The sequence below is a fragment of the Triturus cristatus genome, chromosome 4_2, assembly GCF_964204655.1.
Source record: "Triturus cristatus chromosome 4_2, aTriCri1.1, whole genome shotgun sequence".
In the NCBI taxonomy this organism is placed as follows: domain Eukaryota; kingdom Metazoa; phylum Chordata; class Amphibia; order Caudata; family Salamandridae; genus Triturus; species Triturus cristatus.
Genome location: NC_140586.1, coordinates 130,893,326 through 130,905,701, shown reverse-complemented (window position 1 = coordinate 130,905,701; position 12,376 = coordinate 130,893,326). Strand labels below are relative to the sequence as shown.

Below are 12,376 nucleotides of genomic sequence, written 5' to 3'. Positions count from 1 at the left end.
GAGCCTTAATTATAGGACATTGTTCATCTTACACACAGTTTTCCAGACAAAGAACACATAACAAGCAGCAGACATGCACATGCACAGTACCAAAACTTTGGGAAAGTAGAATCTCCTGCTAAGAAGGATAGTTTGCATTTTACATGAGACAAAAATTATGCTGACTCACCACACAGATAAATAGACCTCTGTCCTGCAGCAGAACCAAGTGTCACCAGCCATCAGTTTTCCCACAGCCCACAACTGTGGGTTTGTAGCCACCCATGTAATGGGTGCAGGTCCACCAGTGAACTCACAGATTGTCAGCAACACTGGGGGAAATTCACTGGGCGGTCCAGAGAAAGTCGAACGTATGCATGGATGGTCATAAATTCTTATGTGCACCCAACCTTCCTGCAATATTTGGATGCTTCTTACTAATCTTATATGAAATTAAAGTTTATGAGCCCGAGGATGGGCATCTTTCCTACAAAAGATATGACCCCCCGTTGGAAGTATCACTGGCCATCCGAAACCTGTCATCTTTGTCGGTACAAACAAGAAACTGTAATACTGTATGTATTTATATTCTTTATTGTCTGAATAATTAAAATCATTACAATAAAACACAGTTCATAAAATAAGGCAATTTCTTACATACCTTAAAAATAATGAGGAGGTGTTAACAAATCTTTATAGCTGTTACAAATACATAAAATATCATAAAAAGGTATTTTGTTCATAACCAAATATGAACATTACATTTAGTTGTTTTCACCATACCTATTAGTAAACCCATTCATACAGAAAATCTTTGACTCCCCTGTCTGGTTTTTAAACAGCCCCTTAAAAGAAGTAAAGCATACAGTAACACATGGTTGATCCAATTATGATCTTAATGCTTAAAATATAAAGTGCATCCGTACTTCTTAAAATTACGTCAAACCTTAGATACTTTATAAAATGTATCAAGTTACATTGCCCGTATAGAGGAAAACAATATAGTTGGAATCATAACCACTTTCTATTCTTATTATAGGACCACATCATCATCCTGAGCCAGTTTTTTCTCAGCTATAAAGATAAATTTAACAAAGTTAACTGTTAAATTGATGATACGTCCTTGAAGGCACAGTATTATCGCTTGACGACACGTTCTCACCCTTTGGTCGTTAAATATTGGTTTTAAAAGTGTTAATATTTCTTGACACAATTTTGGGCAAATACATACAATGTGCAATAACATTTCATTTATATAACCACATAATCTACACAATTGTGTTTGCCAAACTTGTACCCATCTAGGTGTACCATCTTTTGTTGGGTAGCGTCCAAACCTAAGCTTAAGCAATATATCCCTTACCGCCGGTTACAAACAAGAAATTAGATAAAATTGTGGATCAATTTTATTATACAAATTAATAACCGACCAGGCTTGCTTTTTTTTTACAGTCTGCTCCTGATCCAATATTAATGATACCAATTTAGTTGATTGCTTTAAAATCTGTTTTAAAATGTTATTATTTCTAATCATATTGTCAAAAGGTTGGAGCTTAAAAGTATTCAAACTTTCCGTTAAGTATGACCTCCATGGTCGGGTATACTCCTTCTCATTCATTTCTTGCCAACACATATAAGCAAGGGATTCAGGGTCCGATAAATAAAGTGAAAATAGGCATTTTAAAAATGCAGCTTGTCTTACCAATATTTGGTTTAGCAAACCGAATTCCAGTCTAATTATAGCGTGTCCAACATTTTTTGAAATCCTAAAAATGGACTTAAAAACTGTTATTTGTAATTTATCCAACAATTGGCTATCTTTACCTCTGAAAACTATTGACCCATATGTAAGCGCAGGGATACGTTTCGCCTTCATTACTTTTAATAAGTGATTGTAACTTGGGCATGAAAGTTTATCACGCAATGATCTAAAGGCAAAAGACAATGAAGTTGCCTTGGCCTTTAAGTTATCGAAGTGTGGTTTAAAAGTCATTCTATCATCCAGCGTAACTCCTAAGTATTTATACTGCTTTACTGTTTCAATAGATAGATCCTTCATTTTCCATAATGTTTTATCTGATTTTGTTGATCCTATTATCATAATATTTGTTTTTTGGTATTTATTTGTAAACCATTTGTCAATATATATAGGTCAAAGGACTCTATCAATCTTTGCAGCCCTATTTGCGTGTGACTTAGCAGAATAGTATCGTCTGCATACTGCAAATATTTTACACTTTGACCTGCAAGGATTGGCGAGTGTGCATTAACACTATGTAAATAATGTGACAAATCAGCCATAAAAAGGTTAAAAAGACAGGGGGCAAGTACGCAGCCCTGTTTAAGGCCACTATATGTTTCAAGGCGACGAGTGGTACTACTTCCATCCCCCCACTTTGACCTGTACCTACGTATTTGTATACAATAGTATAATCATATCTAAAAGATTTTTTGGTACGCCCCATGCTGATAACTTTGCCCAAAGAAGACTACGCGGAACAGAATCAAAAGCTGCCTTTAGATCTACATAGCATATAAAAAGTTTTTGTTTTTTTGTATTTGGTTTTCTCTGCCAACATGGTAAATATCAGCAGATTTGTTATTGTTGATTGCCCCCTACGAAATCCAGTTTGAAAAATTGGGATAACTTTCCTTGTAGTTGCCCATTCCTCTATATCTTTAAGTAATAATGTTACAAACATTTTTGCCTCTACATCCGTTAGGGCAATTAGCCTACAGTTTGCTGGGTTTTCAGACGGGCCACTTTTATAAATCGGATGTATTATACTGCCTTGCCAAGATTCCGGGACCTGCTTTTTTTTACGATGTCTTCAAACATTTTGGTAAGGAATTTTTGACCATATGTCCCATTTGGACCATGCGCACCATTTGTTTTCATCCAAGAAACTGTAATACATGTTCTTTGCTCTAAGCTGATTAATGTACACAGAAATTGTATGTGCAAGCACTTTAATAATTTACAAATAAGAACTTGCAGGCAAGTCTCAATTCAATGGTTAAGTGGTTTGAATTCAAAATTGTCATGCACTCTTCTAAAATATATGGCTTATGTTTCCTGTATTCTTACATTGGTGGCAGTTTTTCCGTTTTCTTTCACACAGATACTGATTTTGATTAGTAATGTAAAAAAATGCGCATTCTAGCTTTTTAAAAACTATTGAGTGTTTCGTAACTTTCGTCACTAATAGGGTTGTTTTTATTGGTAAGAAAGAGCTTGAAAGTATAAGTAGAACAGGCAGTTTTTTAAAATAGGCTATACACATTTTTAATTCTTGAGTAGTCATTTTGTTCCTATACCTTCTTGTTATAGAATCTTTATTGAGTTAAATTTGTAATGGCTTTTATTAACTATTGTTAGACTTGGCATCTTTTGGCGTGTTTCCCCTGAGTTTTTGCTTTCTGACCTTCCGGTTTTGACTGTTTGCTGGTGTAGAGTTTTTGCGCACTTTTCGCACTGCTGATCAGTGGTAAAGTGCGAGTGCTCCTGTGGTAAAGTGTGTTATGGATTGGTGTTACCATGATTGGATATTTGATTTACTAGCCAGTCCTTAGTAAAGTGCACTGAGTGTACCAAGGCCTGTGAATCAAATGCTACTCGTGGGCCTGCAGCACTGATTCTGCCACCCATGTGAGTAGCCCTGAAAAGGTACCTCAGACCTGCCATTGCAGAGTCTGTGCGCAGTTTGTAACTGCCATGTCGACTTGGCCAGTGCACACACTGGCCAGTCCCTAACCTTCCCTTTTCTTACATGTCAGGCACCCCTAAGGTAGGCCCAAGGTACCCCTGTGGGCAGGGTGCAGTGTATGTGAAAGGTAGGACATGCCCTGGTGTGTGTGGCATGTCCTGATAGTGAATTACAGTCAATTTCGTTTTTCACTATTGCAAGGCTACCTGTTCCCCATAGGACAGAATGGGAAGTTTGTTTATAACATCTTATAAACATAACTGGCCCGGGGAATTAGGAAGGAAAATAAAGTTTAGTATGCCTGAACTCAGAATCTAAAGATGCATCTTTTAGTGAAGGTGATTTTTACATTCTGGGTTTGAAAATACCACTTTTAGAAAGTAGTTATTTTCTTGCTCTATCATCCCGTGTACTTGTGCTGGAATGTGAATTGCATGTCTGGGTTTTGGATGACAGAAGGCTGGGGGAGCAGGAGTGGCTCCAGATAGTCTAGGTGGGTCAGGAAAGGGCTGAATAGACCTGGGCTGCAATGAGGGAAGGGGGAGGAGATTTCCTTGCACCTCAAAGGGCCTGGTCTGCCTCTGACAATGCCGTCTCCACCTCCTGCCGGGAAATCACACCAGAGAAGGCAGAACTGGGCACAGACACTCTCTGCCTAAGAGATCAAAGGATTTTGAGATATAAATATTGGGGCCCAGACCCCTGAACTTTAGAACTCTTTTAGACCAAGAAGACTGCCAAGAAGAAGAGCTGGAGAAGCTGTGAGGAGGAACTATCACTTTGCTGTGTGCTTTGCTGTGTTGGCCTGCAGTGGCTGCTTCTGTCTTGGGCAGTGAAAGGACTGGACTGAACTTTCTGCAATCTACTTTTGTGAGTTTCTCCAAGGGCTTGAGGTAGAGCTTGCCCCCTGTTCAAGAAGTCTCAGGAACAGCAAAGACTTCAAACTCTTCTGCCCTCAGCACTGGGGACTGTGTGTTTTGTGCTGCAACAGAAGACAAGCAACCCGACGATGTCTACGATGTCGCTACCAACTCTGTGTCCTGAAGGCACCGCAGAGGGCACCGCCGCAACGCCGCACTGTGACCCTGGTCTCACCGGACGATGCCTGCTGACAACGCCACCAAGCCGCTGCTCGCACCGCAACCTGTGGGCACCGCACTCCGCACCACCTCGATTCACAACGACGCCTTGGTATCCCCGATGACACCGCTCCACGCCGAAATCGATGCCTCTGCTTGCACCGTGGTTCGAGGGCACCGCTCATAAAGTTACACGACGAACCGCCCTCATCCCGCACTGCAGCCTTGGCCTACCGACGCCAGCGCCATTGACTCCAGCTCATCAGCAGACAACAGCGCTTCAGCAACGACGATGCCGCTGCTTGCACTGTGACATGCCAGCAACGTGACGAGCACCGCCTTCATCTCACCGACGGCGCCATCTGACGCCGCCACCGAGCCGCCTCTCGCACCGCGATTTGAGGGCACCACACGTTGCACCCCTACACTTCGCACTGCAGCACACGACGTCTGCCGACGCCTGCGCTCCTGACTCCAACAGAGAGGAGATAAACCCGCAACGCGTGTGACTTCAATGGCCCCGACGACTCCTGCACCGACCTCCGGAACCGTGCTTTCGGAAACTCAACGAGAGGTCGCCGACGCCCTGCATTTCTAAAAGGTACTGTTTGCGGGTCTTCCCGACACTGTAGCTCGCCCGCGACAACGCGTTCAGCCGGAACTTTTTGGATTTGTTTGTTCACGACGCCAGGATATCCCCAGACGGAGCTATCGACATCAAGGAACTATTTTTCAAGCGTATTTTGACAACTGTAGATTTTTAAGTACTGTATTGTGGATTCTTATTGTTTTTGGTCTTGTCTTAAAGTATATAAAATATTGGATATTTTTCTAAACTGGTGTGGTGTCCTTTTGTAGTGCTTACACTGTATACTGTTTGTTATGTGCAAATGCTTACACACTGCCTCTCAGATAAGCCTTACTGCTCGTGCCAAGCTACCAAGGGGGTGAGCAGGGGTTATTTTAGGAGTGTAACTCCCTTATCCTGACTAGGAAGAAGGGTCCCTATTTGGACAAAGGTGCAAGCCCTTGCCAACTAGAGACCCCCATTTCTAACAACTATGCAAATAAATTTTGACTATTGACTGCATGTACCTCTTTCTATGGGCCTTCTGATCCTTTTTAGGTTGAAGCCTATCAGACAGTGCAGCTGACTGGTTTCCTAACAACATCTTTGGGACATTCGGAAAGCTTCCCTGGGAATGCATTCCGTCCATTGCTTACCATTGGCTCTGGGTTTTGTAACTCACATTTGCTTGATTTCTATTTGATGGCTTTATTTGCTTTAGGCTGTTCAACTTTAGTTCATCCCTTCCATGGCCAGACCCTATTTACGGTATCCTTCCACCAGTGCTCGATTTCTGTAAATAGGCCTTTATATCTTGTTCTTATCTTGTCACATTTGCTGTGCATTTAAAGACAGAGGTCTGTCTTCTGAGGGAGCTTGGTGTTTACTTTTTTTCCTCTGACTTCAAAGTGAGAGGATTTATGTGATAATCATGCTGGCTACTTGGTATGTGCTGGAAGGAACGCTGTACGATGTTATTTTGTTTTAGAACACAACAAAATTTAAATGAACTGTGCAGATATTTCGGAATATATCAGAATTAAGGAAGCACAAATGAAGCACATTGTTTGGTAATTCTGAGGTTAGATGGAAACAAATATTTTAAAACAATGAAAAGCAATATCACTACAATTGGTGACATTTCCACACAATATTTTGTGTGCTCTGTATACTTTTATCCGTAAAACTATATATCTGTGCAAATGTAATGGTCATTTCAATTGAGGATGTGCTGTCTGTAATTGCAGTGTGCTACCACACCATGCATAATCCACTTTACCCCACTCCACGCTATTCTGCACCACAGCACGCCACTGCTCTCTACTCTACACCACTTCACTCTATGCCATCCCACACTGCGTCACAGCACTCTATCCTGCACTGCTTCATTCAATGCTTCTTTACTCTACTCTGCACCACTCTGTGGGAGTATAAATGTGATACTGAACACCTGTTCTTCCATGTTGTGTCTTGACCCTGATTTCATGAGCCATGTAGCTGTACAAACTGTGGCTTCTGCACACAGGCCGGACGAGGGGTGGGTAAAGTCCGAGAACTGTTTATGCGTGTTAGCTTCCCCTTTGTTTTCAAGAACTGGACGAACCAGTAGATAAGAAAGAACGATAACAGCAGATGTCGAAAACAGACCTGTCCTCACACCGTGAGAATGTATTCATGCTTTGTTAAGATTCCTGTTTGCGATTGTTTTGTTTAAAGGTTAAGTTATGAAACCAAATGTCTGAACACACGTCTAACTCAGCTATTTAAATGTATGTCAATGTAGTTCAAACAGTATATAAAGATTGCGGCAGCTGCATCTGGCCGATCCCACTTGGCAGCTGACCACTTCTTATCTCTCAAGCTTCAAATAAACCTCTCCGCGACTGTGTTCGATTGCTGTGTCTCATTACAGGCAAGTGTACCTGATTTGTGTGTTCACAAACTAGGGGCACACCTGGGATCCACCAGGTTAATCTAGACGGACCATAAAGAATCGTAGTCAAGGGTCCGGTTGAAGAACCGACTGACTTCGGAGTACGTACCTGCAGAAGGGATTGCATTTGCTATGGTTGTAGTCTGAGGGGATCACCGGTACTCCAAGACACAAGTTTGACTTGTTTAAATCTAAAAGAGTTCTGAGGCGACACAGTCGTTTAGACCTGGTAAGAAGTACCATAGATATGTGTAATGAGGTAAGATGTGATATGAGAGACATCTAATGATAATTATGGGCACAGGGATAGTACAGCGCATTGTACTTTGTTATGTAATGGTCCCGCATGTTGTTGATTTTTAGTGGATAGTGGTGTGATGGGAAGAATTTGCATTGTGACAACAAAGACTAAACATTACCGCACTAAAATAATTATCTTATAGAAGAAATGAAACATTAGTAGTTGTAGTAAATTGTGTGGTGCAAATAAACATTATGTAGATAAAGTAAAACCATCTCCGTTCGAAGGAAGTCCAATGTGGGAAATGATGACGAAACAGGGAATGCAGACTGGATTGTTTTTGCATCTATAGCATGAATGTACTGAAAAGGATCCCTTGCTACAGTTTCAATTGAATGGCACTTTTTGATTTGGATAAATTGAATTATCTGAGGGAATGCATGTTTGAGAAAAGAAAGAGGAAACTGAGACTGTTGTAGTTTGATGTGCTGAATAAGTGGGAAAAATAAGCCAGGCAAAAACATATGAAGGATGTAATGAACACCGAAAGGGAGAAAGATAGGGAATATGATAGAATGAATAGGGCTGATGAGTTTGCTGAAGAAAAGAGGGAACATAATATGAAGGAAATTAAAGTGTTTGTGGTACATAACCAAGCACAGACACCCTCGGCTCCTCCTGTTTCGGAGGACCCTATAATTGAGCACATATTTACTAGAATACTACAACGACCACCCTCCCGGGCAGCCACTGTTTGTGTAGGGACATTACAAGGTACTCAATCGGGAGTCAATAAATATGTGATAGAGTCAAAGCATTTTTTCATGATTTTTGGCAAAAAGGCACTACAAAATAGCCCAAGAAAGAAGACAGGCATTTGGGTACCTGCGATAACATTGTGAAAAAGTAAGCAATGCAAGAATTAGGGAAGGTAATATATGCATCATGTGTTAACTATAATTCAGTACATCAACATCAACAGCCAGCCTCAAGATTTGGCGCTGCCTCCCAATTTCACCCATTATGATGGTAGATCTGACACTTTTACCCCGATGGATACTGAATAAACTCATGCTTTTGCCATATATCTTGGGTGGATTGACACATGTCAATCTTGATCAGCCAGTATGATTATGGGCCCTATGTGTGAAGGACCAGGGTTTGATGCCAACAACCCCCAGTACCATGTCCATGTCCCTTGGACCAAGACAGAATTAATAGATGTTTCCAAAGATAAGCCTGACATTAGCGAAAACCAGAGAAAATAATAAGAGTAGGACAGCTCATATTGAATAATCTAGACCAAATGTTTTCTTATATCCTTTTGCCTGATTTATGGAGAAAGTGTAGGAAGCAGAATTTTGAAGACAGAGATTGGACTACAATAAACAATGCATGAAATGCACGAAAGCCTGATGACCAAGTAATTGATGAAATAGCAGCCTAACAGGCAAATTGATGACTAGATTGCAAGAATTAGTGCCTACAAAAGATTAGCCTGGACTAGGTTAAATAATTGTAAACAAGGAAAGGACGAGAATGTGGCAGCATCCTTCTCCTGGATACAAAAGGTGTTCTCTGCCCATAGCAGGATGGATGCTGCTGATGACGGGGCTCAGCAGGCTCTGCTCAGCTGTTTTGTAAATTGTCTTCAGGAAGCTATAAGATTATCTGTCCATATCTATGAGCCAACATGGAGAATAAAGTCACTAACAGACGTTTTTGCCATTGCCCAATAGTACGCTGAGATACAGGCACAAGAAAAACAGAATAGGGACTAGAAACACAAGGAGGTAAAGAGTAAAGGGTTGTTCCAGCACCTACAGCAAGGGAGAGGCAGGTCCACATCCCAGGGACAAAGGGGGGGGGAACAAGGGGATACTCAGCACCAACTTACAGACCCCAGGATGCCCAAGTAAATAATGGATGACCCAACTGTGAGGACCCCAGTCACTGGATAGGAGAATGCCATTACTACAGAAAACAAACAGTGGATGCTCCATATCACGTGGCCGCGCCCAAGGGAGATAAAGACATTCTTCCAACAGGGGATTGCAATATATGCCCCTGTGTCGAATATTATACTGACATAACTGACAATACCTAAAGGGGGTCACAAACACAATTCCTGTGATAGACAAGCCAACGGATCCCAGATGGTAACAGTCCATTTGTCTGACTATGACTTTGTCCAATAGGGAATCCAGGGAAGGAGAGAGGAATGAGTGGAGATTCCAGTAGATCCAAGAGGAATCTATATTGAGGTGATAGTATGAAGACAAAGGGTGACGTTTCTCTTGAACACCAGTGTCATCAATTTTTCAATTTCTTGAAAAAGAATCCCACATGTACCCCTCTTGGGAAAATACAACACATCTGTGGGTTTTCCTAATGTTCCAATACATAGCCCTGTCTCCGTCCCACTGACATATACCATTGGTCCAATAACTGACAAGCATTATTTTGTTAACTTGCTGAGCATTGACTTGCTCCAAAATTGCATGAAACAATAAAATGTATCGCTATGGCATATATCTTGAATGCATTCAAACGATTCCCCTACTTACCCACACGTACCCTGTCCGATACCTAATAATGATACCACAATGGGTGTGACAGAGTTGACCAACATGTCTGGGCCTCTGATAAGAACAACATGGACGTATGACAATAGCACCTGTACAGATAATGGTGAAACAGAATATTTCCCTCCCAAGAATACCACAGTACAAAATAGTGGAACGACTATTCCCTGTGGCACCTAACATTGCCACCATGTTAGCTGAAATTCCTCCTTATGCAAGCTACTTTTCTGTCATTGTTTTGAAAAATGCTTTCTTTTCCATTTTCCTGCATGAAGACTCACAATACCTATTCAATTTTGTATTTAAAAATCGCCCCTACTGTTCTACACGTATTCCATAGGGCTTCCCTTCCATATATTCACAGACAGTAAAAGCACAACTATACACCTTTTATTTGACACCAACCACCACTCTCATACAATACACAGATGACATATTATTGGCCAGCACCAGCGAAACAGACTGCGCTTCTCACACAACTACCCTATTAAATGTCCTTAGTATACATGGCCACAAGGTATCTTCCACTAAATTGTAATTTGTTCAACAGGAGGTTGGGTATTTAGGACACCTACTGTCGACGGGGGAAAGGAGACTAGACCCTCAAAAAGTGAAAGCTATATTAGACATTCAACGCTTTAAAACAAAACAGGTACAAGCCTTCCTGGGCATGGCAGGCTATTGCAGACAATGGAACCCTAACTTTTCCCTACTTTCCAAACCCTTGCTAAACCTTACGACTAAAGATACCCCACAACTTTTACCATGCTTAACTGAACACCAGAAAGGTTTTCAGAAAATCAAACAGGCACTTTGTGACGCTCCTGCTCTTGGAATGCCTGACTATAGTAAAGAAGTTCATATTTTTGCACATGAACAAGATGGGTGCACACTTGCTGTTCTTACACAACAACACGGTGACAGGAAAGGACCCTGCGCTTATTTTCCACTACTTTAGATATAGTTGCTTGAGCCTTACCAGAATATCTGCAAAGAAATGCAGCAGCAGCTGTTTCCCTAAAACAGGCAAAAATAGAGGCAGAAAGGCTGACCAGTCGTTGTTGGGGACGGCCATGATGGTTGCCAAACACGACATAGCCGCCAGATGGAATTCCCCTTCCCAGTCCACTCTTTCCCAATGGTGAGGAGGTGTGGACTGGTGTGCACAGCAGGAAAAACCAGTCTATCTCCCCATAAACACAACCAAATAAGGGGAAATGGCCGAGCCAGTAATTCTATGTTCTCGACTGAGGGTGATGGGAGTGTTGATATCGTTGATCTGTGATAATGTATCATCTCAATCTAAAGTCATTATTTTAAGATTGTGCCTTCTATTTTCCTCTGAAGACTAAAGTGTGTGTCACAATGTTCTTAACTTTGATTGCAAAAATGTAATAAAATCTGTTTATCAAAATAAAACAAGCGGAAGTTCTGATTCTTGGAAATAAAGTGCATCTGTATGTACCTCATTCTGTAGATATATTGTTAAACAAAAAGCAAACTCAATATTTGACAAATGCCAGACTAACACATTATGAGTTATGTTTGTTTAGTCCTTGACTTACCATACATCCATGTAACACACTTAATACAGCAACCCTCTTGCTCCTCCCTTTAGAATGATGATACTGACACGCCCGATGATTGTGTACTGATCACAGAAGAACAGACCAAAGGGAGAACAGATTTACAGGACACATTGATGGAAGAAAGAGATGGTGACTTATGGGTTGATGGCTTTTGTTTTAAGCTCAAGGATGGGACAACCACTGTAGCCTAAACTGTTACTACCTTAAACAATAAAATTGAAACTTGTAGACTATTTGAATTATTGGCCCGTGGCGGCTGGTGACATTTGGAAGTGGTGGGTGTCAAATTATTGTCATACTGCACTGTGGCGAAAAGTTTGAAAAAAGAGTGTACAAATGGTGCATTTTCAAGCAAATTTGAGAAAGCAGGAAGGTTAATAAAGCAATTGTGAAAGTGCAGTTATTACATTAATAAAGAGATATCATATAACAACATAGGTAGCTGCTTATTCAGTATAACCTAGGTCATGTCGCCCGCAGCTCCAAGCATACGTGCTCGTGTTTCTAAAACTAAAATGCTGTAAAATATGTGTGTGAAGTGCAACAAAAAAACGTGCGTGTCACCATATTCCTTTCACATCCTCCAGGTTTATATTCCAAGCCCAAGGCCATTGCACACTGCTCACTCACTGTCAACAAATTACGAGGCAAAATGGTTTCCTATCGGAGAAAACATTAGCTCCAGTTGCAGGGGC

General features: G+C 41.2%; 1 long non-coding RNA gene across 1 annotated transcript in view; it reads left to right on the top strand.

The window, feature by feature from the left end:
* LOC146833156 (uncharacterized) overlaps nucleotides 1-12,092 on the top strand; it is a 47,332-nt gene extending 35,240 nt beyond the window's left edge. The window contains exon 3 of the long non-coding RNA XR_014960531.1: nucleotides 11,711-12,092. This is a non-coding gene — a long non-coding RNA (uncharacterized LOC146833156). The remainder of the gene's footprint in view (nucleotides 1-11,710) is intronic.
* Nucleotides 12,093-12,376: the final 284 nt, after the last annotated feature.